The sequence below is a fragment of the Lepus europaeus genome, chromosome 5 (assembly GCF_033115175.1).
Source record: "Lepus europaeus isolate LE1 chromosome 5, mLepTim1.pri, whole genome shotgun sequence".
In the NCBI taxonomy this organism is placed as follows: Eukaryota; Metazoa; Chordata; class Mammalia; order Lagomorpha; family Leporidae; genus Lepus; species Lepus europaeus.
Window position 1 is genome coordinate 20548159 of NC_084831.1, and position 17414 is coordinate 20565572.

The 17414-nt window shown below is 48.6% G+C and overlaps 1 protein-coding gene across 1 annotated transcript in view; it reads right to left on the reverse strand.

Annotated features, from left to right (window-relative positions):
• WASF2 (WASP family member 2) overlaps nt 1-13714 on the reverse strand; it is a 96539-nt gene extending 82825 nt beyond the window's left edge. The window contains exon 1 of the mRNA XM_062190731.1: nt 13609-13714. The gene's annotated coding sequence lies outside the window, so the exon portion shown is untranslated. The remainder of the gene's footprint in view (nt 1-13608) is intronic.
• Between the last annotated feature and the right edge of the window lie 3700 nt (nt 13715-17414).

Below are 17414 nucleotides of genomic sequence, written 5' to 3' on the forward strand. Positions count from 1 at the left end.
GAAGGGAACATCAATGGGCATGACCTACACAGCTCAATAAAATTTCTCAAGACCCTATTGAGACAGTGTTTTAGACCTGAATACTTGCTAGAACAATGGTATAATCATGAAGGAAAAAAAGTTCAAATTCTAAATACTTGAAAGTAAAAGAATTACTCGTTACATTACTATGGTGAATACAAAGTTTAAATTTCACTTAAAATGAAACTGAATTGAACCATTGCTTTTCAAAAGGGTTTCTTTTCTAAAATCAGGAAACTTGGGGCTGGCACCGTGGCATAGCTGGTAAAGCCACTGCCTAGAGTGCCAGCATCCCATATGGGTGCTAGTTCAAGCCCCACTGCTCCTCTGCCAATCCAGCTCTCTGCTGTGGCCTAAGAAAGCAGTGGAAGATGGCCCAGGTCCTTGGGCCCCTGCACCCATGTGGGAAGACCCGGAGGAAGCTCCTGGCTCCTGGCTTGGAATCTGAGCAACTCCGGCCGTGACAGCCAATTGGAGAGTGAACCAACAGATGGAAGACCTCTCTCTGCCTCTCCTTCTCTCTCTGTAACTCTTTCAAATAAATAAATAATTAAAATCAGGAAACTTAATTTTAACTAGAATTAATCTTACAACTAAGAGTTTATCTCAGGGCCAGTGCTGTCGCATAGTGGGTAAAGCTGTTGCCTGTAGTGCCAGCATCCCATATGGGTACCGATTCAAATCCCAGCTGCTCCACTTACAATCCTGCTCTCTGTTATGGCCTGAGAAAGCAGAAGACAGCCCAAGTGCTTGGGCCCCTGCACTCACATGGGAGACTCGGAAGAAGCTCCTGGTTCCTGGCTTAGGATTGGTGCAGCTCTGCCACTGCAGCCAATTAGAGATTGAACCACTGGATAGAAAACCTCTCTCTCTCTGCCTCTCCTATCTGTGTAACTCTGACTTTCGAATAAATAAATAAATATTTTTAAAAAAAAGAGGATATCTCAGACTTTTCCATGTCTTACCAGCAAAGACAGAGCTTGAAAAGAAATATCACAGGCAAAGTTTAATTAATTGCCTTGCCCATCGATTCCAAACTGTTTATTTTTATTAGTCTGTGGAAATCATGATGAAAAGCAAATTTTCTGAGATACTTCTATATCTGCACATTATTTCCTCTGTAGGCATTCAACAATTCTTGTTGCTATTCTTCTCTTTTCTAATTCAATTCTGTTTGGTTTCTAAGTTAAGAAGTGTGTTTCATTTGCATAAATGGTAACTATTCTGAGATACTATTCATAACTATACATTTGAATTCTCTAGAATACCATTCATAACTTCAAATAGAATAGAAAAAAACATTCATTCAGCTTCACCTTAATGGTGATTAAGACATGAATGATTATATTATATTCTAGAGGGCTGGCCAAAAGAGAATGACGTCCCCAAATGTTACTACTACTTTGTCATTAATTTATGAATGCCCAAAGAAACCAAGGACCACTGCCTTGACCAATCTCCCTAGCACAAAAAATACAGAACTTAGAAAAGCATGCCCTCTAGCTAAAAATTTTTTTTTAGAATTATAAAGTATCTATGCAGAATCATCAAAAGATAAATCTTGGGGCCGGTGCTGTGGCATAGTGGGCAATGCTGCCACCTGCGACGCCAGCATCACATATGGGCACCGGTTTGAGTCCCAGCTACTCCACTTCCAATCCAGCTCCCGGCTAATGCTCCTGGGAAACCAGCAAAAGATGGCCCAAGTCCTTGGGTGCCTGCACCGATGTGGGAGACCCAGAAGCTCCTAGCTCCTGGCTTTGGCCTGGCCTTTAAGGCCATTTGGGGAGTGAACCAGTGGATGGAATATATATATACATATATATATATATATATATATATATATATATATATCTTTCTCTGTGTCTCCATCTCTCTCTGTAACCCTGCCTTTCAAATAAATATTGGCCCAAGTACTTGGGCCCCTGTACCCATGTGGGAGACCAGGAAGAAGCTCTTGGCTCCCGGCTTTGAATCAGCACAGCTCCAGCTGTTGCAGCCATTTGGGGGGGGGGGGGGGTTTGAATCAACAGATGGAAGACCTCTCTCTCTATTTCTGCCTCTCTGTAACTCTTTCAAATAGTAAATAAAATTTTTAAAAAATAAAAAATATGGCCGGCGCCGTGGCTTAACAGGCTAATCCTCCGCCTTGCGGCACCGGCACACCGGGTTCTAGTCCCAGTCGGGGCGCCGGATTCTATCCCGGTTGCCCCTCTTCCAGGCCAGCTCTCTGCTATGGCCTGGGAAGGCAGTGGAGGATGGCCCAAGTCCTTGGGCCCTGCACCCGCATGGGAGACCAGGAGAAGCACCTGGCTCCTGGCTTCGGATCAGCACGATGTGCCGGCCGCAGCGGCCATTGGAAGGTGAACCAACGGCAAAAAGGAAGACCTTTCTCTCTGTCTCTCTCTCTCTCACCATCCACTCTGCCTGTCCAAAAATAAATAAATAAATAAATAAATAAATAAATAAAAAATAAAAAATAAGGGGCCGGTGCTGTGGCGCAGTGGGTTAACACCCTGGCCTGAAGTGCCGGCATCCCATATGGGCACCGGTTAGAGACCCAGCTGCTCTAGTTCCAATCCAGCTCTCTGCTAAGTCCTTGGGCTCCTGCACCCGCGTGGGAGACCCGGAGGAAGCTCTTAGCTCCTAGCTTCAGATTAGCACAGCTCCAGCCATTGTGGCCAATTGGGGAGTGAACCAGTGGACGGAAGACCGACCTCTCTCTCTCTCTCTCTCTCTCTCTCTCTGCCTCTCCTCTCTCTGTGTAACTCTCTGACTTTCAAATAAATAAATCTTTAAAAAAATAAAATAAAAATAAAATAAATTAATTGGAATCTTTAAAAAACAAAGTTAAATCTCAGCCACGAAGCTCAAGAAGCAGGGCAGGCAATCGGCACGCAGCTTTAAAGTCGCTCAGGATGCCCATATCCTGTATCAGAAGGTCTGGTTTGGGTCCTGCCCCGCTCTGCTTCCAATCCCAGCTTCCTATTAATGTACACCTTGAGAAGGAAGCAGGTGAGAGCTCAAGTACCTGGGTCCCTACCACCCACATAGGGGACCTGGATTGAGTTCCTGGCTCCTGGCTTCAGATCAACCCAGCCCCAGCTGTTGCAGGCATTTGGGGAGAAAACCAGTGGATAAAAGACCTCTATCTGTCTGTCTGTCTCTGTCTTTAAAATAAAATGAGAATAATTAGGGGTTGGAAAAAAAAGCAAAGCTGGTTATTCTTTAGGTATTAAACTTTTCAACTATAAAGTTTTCTGAGAAACAGACTTTCATGCTAGTTAGTAATATTCTAGTAGTTCTTTACTCAATCTAAATCAGTGATAGAAACTGAATTTACATAGATCTGTATAAATAATTCAACTATCTGTACTGCTCTAATATATTTTAAATGAATAAAATAAAATTTGAACAGAATAAAAATAATAGGGCTATTTTTAAGTTGTCAGCTCCCAATTTCCCTCATTCTCTTTTCTTATCCAAAGCAAGAGACAAGAAACTGTATAACCAGAAACAAGGAATAAAAGCAGAACAGTACCTGAGAACATCTATACTCACTTCCTTCTCCTACTCCACTTCCCCTACTCCTGTTAATACAGTGCCCCCAAGGGTACATGTGACAATGTCTAGAGCCATTTTTGGTTACCACAACTGAGGTGGGAGGAGGAGGCCACTGGCATCTGGAGGTAGAAACCAGAATTGCTGTTTAAATATTCCTAGTCTTAGAGCAGGCACTGAGGTGCAACAGTTAAGCCTCTGCTTGGGACACTCACATCCTCTATCTGAGTGCCTGGGTCTGGGTCCCAGCTCTGCTCTCTGTTCTGGCTTCTTGCTAATGCATACCCCGGGAGGCAGTAGGTGATGGTGCAAGTACTTGAGTCCCTTTGACTCACTTAACACACACACTCTCCGTCACTCTTTCAAATAAATAATATTTAAAACAATAATAATAAAGGACCAGTGCTGTGGTATAGTGGGTAAAGCCACTGCCTGCAGTGCTAGCATCCCCTTTGGGTGCCCATTCAAGTCCTGGCTGCTCCTCTTCCGATCTAGCTCCCTGCAAATGTGCCTGGGAAAGCAGCAGAAGATGGCCCAAGTACTTGGGCCCCTGCATTCACATGGGAGACCCAGAAGCAGCTCCTGGCTCCTGGCTTCAGATCAGCCCAGCTCCAGCCATTGCAGCCATTTGGCAAGTGAACCAGCAGACAGATTTCTCTCTAATTCTGCCTTTCAAATAAATAAATAAATATTTTTAAAAAATAAATAATAAGCTATGGCACATCAATTATGTGCCATGTACTACACTATGTGTTGTAAACCCTTCAGATTACAACTTTCCCTTCTTTCTCTGGCCTACCATCCTCATACAAATCCCAAGAATTCTGCATTTCTATCTATTCCTAAGTTAGCAATTGCCACCCTAATCAATCTTAGTAAGATCACCACTTAAGTAGTAAACAAAACTTCTAGTTTAATACTTTGTGCATCTAATTCTGCCTAGGTAAGAAAGTGAAGGTGCTGATGCTGACAGAGCTGCCAACAATGAACTAAGAGTACAGCTGTGGGCCCGGCTCGTAGCAGGTAAAGCTACCGCCACCAGTGCTGGCCTCCCATATGAGCACCGGTTCGTGTACTGGCTTCTCCACTTCGATCCAGCTCTCTGTTATGGCCTGGGAAAGCAATAGAAGATGGCCCACGTCCTTGGGCCTCTGTACTCATGTGGGAGACCTGGAGGAAGCTCCTGGCTCAGTCCTTCGGATAAGCGCAGCTCCGACCATTGCGGCCAACTGGGGAGTAAACCAGCAGATGGAAGACTCTCTCTCTGCTTCTCCTTCTTTCTCTGTGTAACTTTGACTTTCAAATAAATAATCTTTTAAAAAAGTAGATAGATCTGCCAACTGTTAGATGTGTTGCTATTTTTTTAAAGATTTATTTATTTGTTTATTTATTAATTTATTTGGAAGCCACTGTTGTACAGCAACAAGTTAAGCTGTTGCCTGCAATGCAAGTATCCCGTATTATCCCATATAACTGATGGTTCAAGTTCTGGCTGCTCCATTTCCAATCTAGTTCCCTGCTAACACAACTGGGAAAGCAGAAGATGGCTCAAGTGTTTGGACCACTACCACCCACAGGTGGGAGACCTGGATGGAATTCCAGGATCCTGGTTTCAGCTGAACCCACCATCTTGGAAATGAACCAGTGGATTGAAGATCTCTCTCTTTCTCTGTCATTCTGCCTTTCAAATAAACAAATCTTTAAAAAAAAAAAAAGTAAATAAGGTGCAGGTGCTGTCGTGTAGTAGACTATGCTTCTGCTTGCAGCACCGGCATCCCATATGGGCTCCAGTTTGTGTCCCAGTTGCTCTTCTTCCTACCCAGCTCCCTGCTAATGGCCTGGGAAAGCAGCAGCAGATGGCCCAAGTGCTTGGGTCCCTTCACTTGCATGGGTGACCCAGAAGAAGTTCTTGGATCCTGGCTTCAGATCAACCTAGCTCCAGCTGTTGCAGCCATTTGGGGAGTGAACCAGAGGACAGAAGACCTTTCTATCTGTAACTCTCTCAAATAAATAAATAAAACTACTTTTAAAAATTGATTCATGCATTTGAAAGGTAGAGTGACAGAGGAAGAGACAGAGATCTTCCATCTGCTGGTTCATTGCCCAAATACCTGCAACAGCTAGGGCGGGGCCAGGCCAGAGCCAGAAGCCAGAAGCCAGGAACTCCATCCAGGTCTCTGTAAGAATGACAGGGTCTCAAATACCTGAGCCATCATTTGCTGCCTCCCAGGCACATTAACAGGAAGCTGGATCAGAAGCACAGTAGCCAGAACTCCAATCAGGCACTTCAATACAGAATGCAGCCATCCCAAGTAGTGGCTTAACCCACTATACCACAATGCCTTTCCTAGATGTGTTGGTATCTTGGAAAAGTATTTTTAGCTTATGAAAATATCTGGGTCCTCTTCTACCATATTCAACTCATGCCAAGAAAAATAGAAAATTCATCAAAACACATTTATGGAACACTTAATATATTATATCAATGGTTTGTTTGTTTGTTTTTGACAGATAGAGTTAGACAGTGAGAGAGAGACAGAAAGATCTTTATTCCGTTGGTTCACCCCTCAAATGGCCGCTACGGCTGGCGCTGCGCCGATCCGAAACCAGGAGCCAAGTGCCTCCTCCTGGTCTCCCATGCGGGTGCAGGGCCCAACTACTTGGGCCATCCTCCACTGCCTTCCTGGGCCACAGCAGAGAGCTGGACTAGAAGAGGAGCAACTGGGACCAGAACATGGCACCCACATGGGATGCTGGTGCTGCAGGTGGAGGATCAACAAAGTGAGCCACGGCACCAGCCCCATATTATATCAATGGTTCTTAACACTGGCTGCATATTAACATCAGAACTCCCAGACCAGATATGCATATTTTTATGGGAAATTCTGATACAAGACAAGACTGAGGCCATGGCCTTTAAGTATTACAGAATGCAAAAGAAGCAGGCCTGTGCTGTGGTATAGTGGGTAAAGCTGCCACCTGTAGTGCCGGCATCTTGTATGGGCACCGATTCCCAACCTGGCTGCTCCACTTCCAATCCAGCTCTCTGCTATGGTCTGGGAAAGCAGTGGAAGGAGATTCAAGTTCTTGGGCCCTGCTCCCATGTAGGACACCCAGAGGAAGCTCCTGGCTTCGAATCAGCCTAGCTCCAGCAGGCTTTTGAGTTCATTTGGGGAGTGGACCTGCAGATAGAAGACCTCTCTATAACTCTGTCTTTCAAATAAATAAATAAATCTTTAAAAAAAAAAAAAAAAAAAAGAGCCTGTTAGGCATGTTGGTTAAAAAAAAAAAAAAAGAATGCAAAAGAAATGTAGAATACAGTACTTGCCTCCAAGAACTTACCCAGTCACAACACGGAAACCTGGAATAGGATGTTAGTCTTATCATAACCCCTTTGCATTATATTGTTAGTGCTCACACAGCAGAACAAACTGGGTAGTCTGGATAAGAAATGTTTCTATTCCTTAGTACCATCATACACCAACTCCACCTCTAACTCCTGATACATTTTCCACGCCCCTTCTATCTACTACAGTGAAGGTGCCATTCTGAGAACTACAGAATGAACTGAGGCCCACACCAGGTGCGTATGTGGCTCCTTGAAGGCAGAATTCCTCAAACCCATGCTACTGTGGGGCTTCTTTCAATGAGAAGAAATAATTCTTCATCTTCCAATAATACCAGTCCACTTTCTATAGGAGGTGTCCAAGGAAAGCTCAGAGTAGCTTTAAAAAAAAAAAAAATGCTCCTAGAGACCCTTGGCCATTTGAAGAAACCACTCAGAGGCCAGTGCTGTGGTGTAGTAGGTTAAGCCTCCACCCACCACGCTGGCATCCCATCTGGGCGCTGATTCAGGTCTCTGCTACTCCACTTCCAATCTAGCTCCCTACTAATGCACCCAGGAAGGCAGCAGAAGATGGCCCAAATACTTGGGCTCCTGCCACTCATGTGGCAGACCTGGATGGAGCTCCTGGCTCCTCGCTTTGTCCTGGCCCAGCTCTGGTTGTTGCAGCCAGTTGGAGAATGAACCAACATGTGGGAGATGTTGATCTTTTACTCTCTTTCCCTTCTCTCTCTAATGCTCTGCCTTTCAAATAAATAAATAAATTTTTTAAGATTTATTTTATTTATTTGAAAGACAGTTACAGAGAGAGGTAGAGACAGACAGAGAGGTCTTCCATCTGCTGGTTCACTCCCCAGATGGCTGCAACAGCCAGAGCTGCACCGATCCAAAGCCAGGAGCCAGGAACTTCTTCTGGGTCTCCCATGCGGGTACAGGGGCTCAAGGACTTGGGCCATCTTCTACTGCTTTCCCAGGCCATAGCAGAGAGCTGGATGAGAAGTGGAGCAGCTGGGTCTCAAACCAGCACCCAATGAGATGCCGGCGCTTCAGGCCAGGGCGTTAACCCGCTGTACCAAAGCGACAGCCCCAATAAGTAATTTTTTAAAAATTAAATTAAAATAATCTAAACATTTTAGTAAACTCTATGAAGAGGTACAATTTATGGAAGCTTTGTGAATTAAAAAAAAAAAAACTCTGACCCAAATCCCATCCAGCGGTCATTATAACATACTTAAGACCACCCTGAAGGGAAAAATCAGCTTTAAACTTGAATCTATAAACATCACTTTATTTTTTTATAGATTTATTTATTTATTTGAAAGTGAGAGTTACACACAAAGAAAGAAGGTGAGGCAGAGAGAGAGAGAGAGTCTTCCATCTGCTGGTTCACTCCCCAATTGGCTGCAACAGCCGAAGCTGTGCCAATCCAAAGCCAGGAGCCAGGAGCTTCTTCTGGGTCTCCAACGTGGTTGCAGGGGCCTAAGGACTTGGGCCATCTTCCACTGCTTACCCAGGCCATAGCAGAGAGCTGGATCAGAAGTGGAGCAGCCAGGACTCAAACCAGTACCCATATGGGATGCTGGCACTGCAGGCAGCGGCTTTACCCACTACACCACAGAACCAGCCTGTAACCCTCACTTTATTAGTCTTTCTCTGAATTATATAAAAAAAGGTACAATTCTCTTAATTGCTATACAAAAAATGATGAGAAATAACCCTATAAGTTACTATTTAAAAAGAGGCAGAAGGTGCCATTCTAACACCTCAAAGACTAGTAAGGATATTAAAAGATAAATTTTGGTATTTAAGGAAAAATGCATATCAGGCACGTTTTAATTAGAACGAGATTTTTAAATGGCAGAAATCAGGGTCAGCACTGTGGCGTAGTGGGTGCAGCCACTGTGCCGGCATCCCATATGGGCGCCGGTTCAAGTCCCAGCTGCTCTACTTCTGATCCAGCTCTCTGCTGTGGCTTGAGAAAGCAGTAAAAGATGGCCCAAGTGCTTAGGCCCCTGCACCCCTGTGAGAGACCCAGAAGCTCCTGGCTCCTGGCTTCAAATTGGCTCAGCTCCAGCCGTTGCGGCCAGTGAACCAGTGGATGGAAGACCTCTCTCTCTCTCTGCCTCTCTTCTAACTCTGACTTTCAAATAAATAATCTTTAAAATAAATAAATGGAAGAAATGAAAAAAGATGTCTGTTATGTAGTACTGTTTTTAGTACCCATGACTTTTTTTTTAAAGATTTATTTTATTTATTTGAAAGACAGAGTTACGGCCGGCGCCGCGGCTCACTAGGCTAATCCTCCGCCTTGCAGCGCTGGCACACCGGGTTCTAGTCCTGGTCGGGGCACCGATCCTGTCCCGGTTGCCCCTCTTCCAGGCCAGCTCTCTGCTGTGGCCAGGGAGTGCAGTGGAGGATGGCCCAAGTCCTTGGGCCCTGCACCCCATGGGAGACCAGGATAAGCACCTGGCTCCTGCCATCGGATCGGCGCGGTGTGCCAGCCACAGCGCGCCAGCCACGGCGGCCATTGGAGGGTGAACCAACGGCAAAAGGAAGACCTTTCTCTCTGTCTCTCTCTCTCTCACTGTCCACTCTGCCTGTCAAAAATTTAAAAAAATTTTAAAAAAAAGACAGAGTTACAGAGAGAGGTAGAGACAGAGAGAGAGGTATTCCACCGCTGGCTCACTCCCCAGATGGCTGCAACGGCTGGAGCTGCACCGATCCGAAGCCAGGATCTTCTTCCGGGTCTCCCACATGGGTGCAGGGGCCCAAGCACTTGGGCCATCTTCTACTGCTTTCTCAGGCCATAGCAGAGGGCTAGATGGGAAAAGGAGCAGCCGGGACTAAAACCTAGAACCGGCGCCCATGGCAGCACTTCAGGCTAGGGCGTTAACCCACTGTGCCACAGTGCTAGCCCCACCCATGACTTTTAAATACTATTTTTCTGGGGCTGGTGCTGTGGCTCAGTATGCTAATCCTCCCTCCGCCTGTGGTGCCAGCATGCCATATGGATGCCGAGTTCGAGTTCCAGCTGTTCCACTTTCAATCCAGCTCTCTGCTATGGCCTGGGAAAGCAGTAGAAGATGGCCCAGGTCCTTGGGCCCCTGCACCTGTGTGGGAGACCCAGAAGAAGCTCCCAGCTCCTGGTTTCAGATAGGCTTAGCTCTGGCCATTGTGGGCATTTGGGGAGTAAACCAGGGGATGGAAGACCTTTTTCTCTGTCTCTCCCTCTCACTGTCTATAGCTCTTATCTTTCAAGTAAATAAATAAAAATCTTTTGGCCAGCGCCACGGCTCACTAGGCTAATCCTCCGCCTGCAGGGCCGCCGGCACCCCGGGTTCTAGTCCCGGTTGGGGCGCCGGATTCTGTCCCGGTTGCTCCTCTTCCAGTCCAGCTCTCTGTTTGGCCCGGGAAGGCAGTGGAGGATGGCCCAAGTGCTTGGGCCCTGCACCCGCATGGGAGACCAAGAGGAGGCACCTGGCTCCTGGCTTCAGATCGACGCAGCACCGGCCGTAGCGGCCGTTTGAGGGGTGAACCAACGGAAGGAAGACCTTTCTCTCTGTCTCTCACTGTCTAACTCTGCCTGTCAAAAAAATAAATCTTTCCGCCGGCGCCGCGGCTCAACAGGCTAATCCTCCGCCTTGCGGCGCCGGCACACTAGGTTCTAGTCCCGGTCAGGGCACCAATCCTGTCCCGGTTGCCCCTCTTCCAGGCCAGCTCTCTGCTGTGGCCAGGGAGTGCAGTGGAGGATGGCCCAGGTCCTTGGGCCCTGCACCCCATGGGAGACCAGGAGAAGCACCTGGCTCCTGCCATCGGATTGGCGCGGTGCGCTGGCCGCAGCGCGCCTACCACGGCGGCCATTGGAGGGTGAACCAACGGCAAAAGGAAGACCTTTCTCTCTGTCTCTCTCTCTCACTGTCCACTCTGCCTGTCAAAAAAAAAAAAAAAAAAAAAAAAGAGGAAAAAAAATCTTTTAAAAAATAAATAAATACTATTTTTCCTTGTAATTGTTCTTATCATCATTTAAGCTTTACCTATAGACAAGGCTGGCGCTATGGTGTGGGAGGTAAAGCCACCGCCTGCAGTGTCAGCATCCTATAAGGGCGCCAGTTCCAGTCCCCGCTGTTTCACTTCCGATCCAGCTCTCTGCTATGACCTGGAAAAGCAGTAGAACATGGCCCAAGTCCTTGAGCCCCTGTGCCCACGTGGGAAACCCAGAAGAAGCTCCTAGCTTCTGGCTTTGGATCAGCCCAGCTCTGGCTGTTGCAGCAATTTGGAGAGTGAACCAGTGGATGGAAGACCTCTCTGTCTCTGCCTTTCAAATAAATAATTAAAAAAAAAAAAAGTTTTACCTACAGAGGTCCACGATCCCTTAATTTTAATTACAAAATCCAAAAGACTGTGACAAACTTTCATCATTCATTTGGTGGCAAAACATGACATGAAGTTATTTATAATATTTATTTAGCCCAGTTACTGTGAACATTCAGCAATTTACTACAGAAACAGTAATGTGCCGCCCAGACCTCTCTCTGGTGTTACAGAACCCATACTATATGTACTATATTTCTCTTCTAACATCCAAAAGTATTTAATCTCAGGGGCACATCTGGTCCCAAAAACTAATTTGGGGGAGGGGGCAAGATAGACTATTTAAGACTAAGCCTTCATATAAAGAAAATATAGCTTCTACTGAAAATGACGGTAGATCTTCATATACAACAAATTCAAAGTCTCAGCAATTCTCTCTCTCTCTCTCTCTCTCTTTCTCTCTCTCTCTCACACACACACACACACATTCTGGAAAATAAAGTACTAAAAAAAATTTTAACAAATGTCAAAAACTGAAAACCTCATTATGTTTTCCAAGTGATGGTGACATTTGCATCCTGTAATACCTAAATCAATTCCTCTTGTGTTGAAATCCACTGATGTAAATCACAGCTAAACGACAGCCAAAGATTGGCCTACTAATCGTGTTGAGAAAAAGAATTACCCATTGATAAATACGTTGCTCAATGAAAATGTTCTAATCTTGCAAAAATTCATCTGAGGGGTTTAGGATTTAAAGTTATTTCATTCTAAAAGCCAACTTCCGAATGTCTAGCAAGTTACAACTGGCTTTTCTGTGAAAGTAGAGCCTCGGACACAGATAGAGACGGGGACAGCTCTTACAGATATCTGAACAGGAAGAAGAGTTTCACAGTTCTTTCCTTCCTTCCTCCTCTAGTTGTTGCTTTTCTGGTTTTAGAATTTCAAACAAAGAAATACATATTGGCTCCACTGCTAAGAAACGCCCTCTTTCTCAGCAACTTCCTCTTCCAATTTTCTTCTCCACCATTGACATATGAGAACAATACCCACAGCCAGTCCTGCCATTGTGATGAACCAAAAGCTCTGAGGTTTGGGAAAATTAAAGGCTGCAATTTATAGTAACCAATGACCTCCTACCCCAAATCTACAATCTTCACTCATCTAGAACTCAGGTAACAGGAACACGAAGAAAAGAACGTGAAGTTTAATCAGAAGCAGGCTACTGAACATTTCACCCCAAGGAATCCAAAGAAATGTGAACTAAGAAATGGGAAATTCCTCTCATCACAGGAAAACCCAGCCTTCCTCGGGAGGAGGAAAAAGCTACTGGGCCGGCAGCACCCTGAGTCACAGGTCAAGCCTCTTCACCAACGCGTGGTGAACTTTCCTCTGGAGGCCACGGCCCAGGGATGCCACGGAGCTCCCTGGCGTCCTGGCTCCAGAGTGGCTTTTACAGCTCAGGGACGGTCCTTTCCACCTGGACGTGTGCAGACACCACGACCCCGCGCGTGTCTGGGGCCAGCCCCCGGCCCCCATCTGTGACAAAGCAGACTTCCCTACTGCTGCCTTTTAAGTGAGCAGCGACTTAGTCCTTGCCCTTAACACTGCTGGTGAGTTCTGCTCCTTACTGGGAGACCCTGGAGAAGAAACCTAACTCCTCTGAAACTCAGTTTCCTATGTGTTAACTTCTCAAAGGTAGCTGTAAAAAATAAGGACCAGAGGCTGGCACGGAGCAGGAAGCCATAAATGTCCCTCCTCTAAACCCTCCTGCTTTCGGGGGCTCCATTCCCATCCCAGCCCCCAAAAGGCTCCAAAGATGCCCTCCTCTTCCCTGATTCTTTGGACAGCCCTACAAAACTGCCCCTCCGGCCGCCTCGCCTCCACGCCGTCAACCACACACACTCTGTCCCTGCCCGGTCCTCCACCTGGCAGGCCAGCGCGCCGGACAAGGAAACTGAGGCTGGGCCCGGGGAAGAACCTGCCCAAGCCCTCGGCCAAGAGCTGCCACCCAACTCCCGTGCGTCCGCTGACAAAACTCTCATTTTGCAAACGGGGAAACCGAGGCCCCGAGAAGGCAGGGACTCGCTCAAGATCACGCCGACAGAGTTGGAGGCACAGCCGAGTCACGTCGGGGCACTCGCGCGGCCTCTCACACTTGTGGGTCCGTCCAAGTCTCCGAGCGGACTCCGGGTCACCCCCTGAGCTGGGATGGACTAAGACGCCACCCCGCGCTGACCGCTCGCCCGGCCTCCGCCGCAGCGGGAGGCGCGGCACCCTCTCCCCCGGGACCCGGCGCGGCGCGAGAGGGGCGGCCCGGCGGGGGCCCGCGCCTCACCGCGGGGCCCGCCCGAGGGGGACTTGTTGCTCACCTGGCCTCGCGCGGTCGCCCTCAGCGACAAGAAGGGCCGGCCGGCCGCCCCGTCTCCGCACGGGGTGTGGCCCCGCGGACCGCCTCGCGGGCTGCCACACGGCCGGACCCCCCTCAACGCGCTACGCCCCCAGCCGCGCTCGCCCGGCCCGTGTCCGCCATTACGCGATTCCCCGCCCCGGGACGCAGCCACACCCCGCCAACCGCCCTGATTGGCTCCCTGCCCCACCCACGGGGCACTTCCAGGCATTCCATTGGCCTGAATGGAATGCCAGTTAAATAACTACGCAAAAGACGTACCCAAGGGTACTGTCCCGGGAGCTCCACCCGAGCGACTTCCGCAATCAGAGTAAACAGCGGGGCGCAGACCAAGTGAAGTGGGGGTGGAGACTAAGGCACATCAGCTCCTGAATTCGGAGTAGAAAAATCCCACCCAAGAAAGTCTGAAGTGAGTTAAAAGACGAATTCGTCTCACTAGGGTTCCAAGAACCTGTATAGTTGGTGGAAGGAAGGGACCAAGCCCGTGAACTTTCTGGGATCACCCCTCAAGTTGCAGATAGTTTTGCCCCTTTAGTCTCGAACCGGGCGGGAAGTAGGGTGGGGAGAGTGAGTCACAGGTTCCAGTCCGCGCGCTGAAGTACCCCACCCGGGGCGAGGTCCCAGTGCCGGGGCTGGGAGCTGGTTGTCAAAGGCCGAGGTCAGAGGAGCTGGAATCCAGTGCAACGAGCAGCTCAGACGCTCGCAACCCATCTGGGTCTCAGTTTGTCCTTCTGTAAAATAGGCGCCTTGTGTCTGCCTCACATCCTGGGCTGGTTGTTGAGAATTCACGCATGAGTGAGCCTGTGGGCGTCATGTTGATCCCCAAAAGGCTGCGGCTGGATAATGTCGTGAGCCCAAAGATCTCCCTTAGTTCTCTACAGCAGCCCTACTAAGGCACATGTCCTCATCTTGCAGAAGAGAAAACGGGTATTGTCTCCTGGGTATTGCATGATTCACCCAGGGTCGCCGAGTTTGAAACAGCCGTGGAGTTCAAACCTGTAGGAAGGGTCTTCAAAAGGGAGTGGGAGATATGTATTATGAAAAACACTTGGGGCCGGCGCTGTGGCCTGGTGGGTTAAGCTGCTGCCTGCAAACCTTCATCCAGTGTGGCCGCTAGTTCCAATCCTGGCTGCTCCACTTTGATCCAGCTCCCGGCTAACGTGCCTGGGAAAGTAGCAGGAGTTGGTCCAAGCGCTTGGGCCCCTGCACCCACATGGGAGGCCTAGAAGAAGCTCCTGGCTCCTGGCTTCGGCCTGGCTCGTTCCTGGCTGTTGCAACCGTCTGTGGAGAGAACCAGGGGGTGGAAGATCTGTCTCTCCCTCTCTGTAACTTTTTATTTGAAAGGCAAAGGCAGAGTTACAGAGAGGCAAAGGCAGAGGCAGAGAGAGGTCTTCCATCTGCTGGTTCACACTCCAAATGGCCGCAACGGCCAGAGCTGGGCCGATCCAGGTTTTCCATGTGGGTGCAGGGGCCCAAGGACTTGGGCCACATTCCACTGCCTTCCCAGGCCATAGCAGAGAGCTGGATCGGAAGTGAAGCAGCAGGGTCTCGAACCAGCGTCCATATGGGATGATGGCACTGCAGGCAACTGCTATGCCACAGTGCTGGCCCCCTAAATATTTTTTTTATAAAAAATATTTATTTTTACTTTATTTTATTTATTTGAAAAGCAGTTACAGCAAGAAGTAGAGACAGAGAGAGAGCAAGGTCTTCCATCTGCTCCTGCACTCTCTAAATGGCCGCAACAGCCAAAGCTGAGCCTGAGCCAGGAGCTTCTTCCGGGTCTCCCACACGGGTGCAAGGGCCCAAGGACTTGGGCCGTCCTTTGCTGCTTTCCCAGACACATTAGCAGGGAGCTGGATCGGAAGTGGAGCAGCTGGGACTCAAATGGGCACCGTGTGAGATGCTGTCTCTGAAGGCCAGGGCTTTAACCTGCTGTACCACAGCACCAGCCCCTAAATAAATAAACCTTAAACCTTAAATCTTAAAATAAACAAACAAAAAAAGAAAAAACTATATGTGGACTTCAAAGATTTCTGCACCAAAATAAACTTACCTTTTAATTCATTTTACCATGAACACTTACTTTGAGGTGAGTGCCCTCCTGTCTTTGCCCTTCCATTCCTGTATTTCTGCCCCTCAGGCCCCGCCCCATCCCCTTGCCATTCCAGGAAAGATCTTAAGGGAGCCAGACCAGTCCCTCATCTCTCCAGTCATGGGGCACAGGCAACCCCCAGGCTAGGGTTAGTCACCAAGGTTCCTGAGGAAAAGTGACTTTAGGGGTGTGTCCAAGCTGCTTCTGGGATCTCCTGGATCAAGAGTGAAGAATGGTGGCCCAGGACAGGACACAGCGCTCCAGGAGAGGCAGCCACGCCACTGTGGGCCCTAGGCGGGGCAGCCTCCGCGCCGGCACTTACACCCAGGTCTCTGCTGTCAGAACAGGGCTCCGTTCACCGCAGGACTGTTTTTCCCAGAAGGGCTGTCTTGGCTGCAATTCCAAGTCCTTTTCCCTCCCTGGAAAGGAAGGAGGCCAAGAAGGGAGTGGGAGGGGGAGCAGCCCAAGATGCTAGAAGGGTAGAGACAGCCAAATGGGTGGTGTCGCCAGAGCCTCTGTGCCGTCTGCGTTGGTGTCCTCTGGGCTCAGATTGGGATATGTGGCCTGACAACGAACGGCTATTTAAATCCTAGCTGCGGCTGCCGGGGGCTGGGAGGCGGCTGAGCAGAAGGCAGCAGCTTTGGGGTCAGACTGACCTGAGTTCGAATCCAAGCCCCACCAGTTTCTAGCTGCAAACCTCACCTACCCCTTCTTTAAAATGGGGGCAACATGGCGATTGTGGGGCTACACCGGGTTCATGGTGGTATTAATGAATTGTGCTTGTCAAGTTCTGGTAGTGATTTATCCATTCCTGGACTTAGCCATTCAGTAAGAAACCATGAAGCACCTGCAGCAGGTAGGGCAGCCTGCCAAGGCTCAGGTACAGCGATGAGCAGAGCAGACTCAGGCCTCGTGGATCTGTCTTAGAGGAGAAAAGCCTCTTGAAACAAATGAGCATGCAAATCAAAACGCAGTAAGGAATGTAAGGAGCAAGAAGGCAGGGGACGATGTGTATTTGAGAGTGAGCATCAGGCGACGGGGAGGCATCAAAGGAAGCTTCCAGAAGAGGCAATGCCCGGAGTAGGTGGTTCATGGGGGTACATCTGCTCATGAAGGTGGGAGATTGGGAGAAGCTTTGCAGACAAAAGGAAGGTGGGGTGTGGAAGCTATGTAGGCCAGGGGACAGCCAGCGGCAGTGGGGAAGGAGGCCAGAGCACACGGAGCATGGGAGCCACCACAGGGAGTATCCTGGTTCACTCTCAAATAGCCACAATGAAGCCAGAAGCCAGCAGCTTCATCTGGATCTTCCACATGGGTGCAGGGACCCACGGACTTGGGCCATTTTCTGATGCTTTCTCAGGCACATTAGCCGGGAGCTGGATTGGAAGTGGAGCAGCCAGGATTTGAGCCAGTGCCGATATGGGAGGCTGGTACTGCGGGCGGCGATTTAACCCATTACACTACAACGCTGGCCCCTAAGTAAATCTTTTTTCTTTAAGGTTTATTTATTTATTTGAAAGGCAGAAATGCAGGGTTACAGACAGAGAGAGAGAGAGAAGGAGAGAGAGAGAGAGAAAGATCTTCCACTTGCTGGTTCAGCCTCCAAATGGTTGCAATGGCCTGTGCTGAGCCAGGCCGAAGCCAGGAGACAGGAGCTTCTTCCAGGTCTCCCA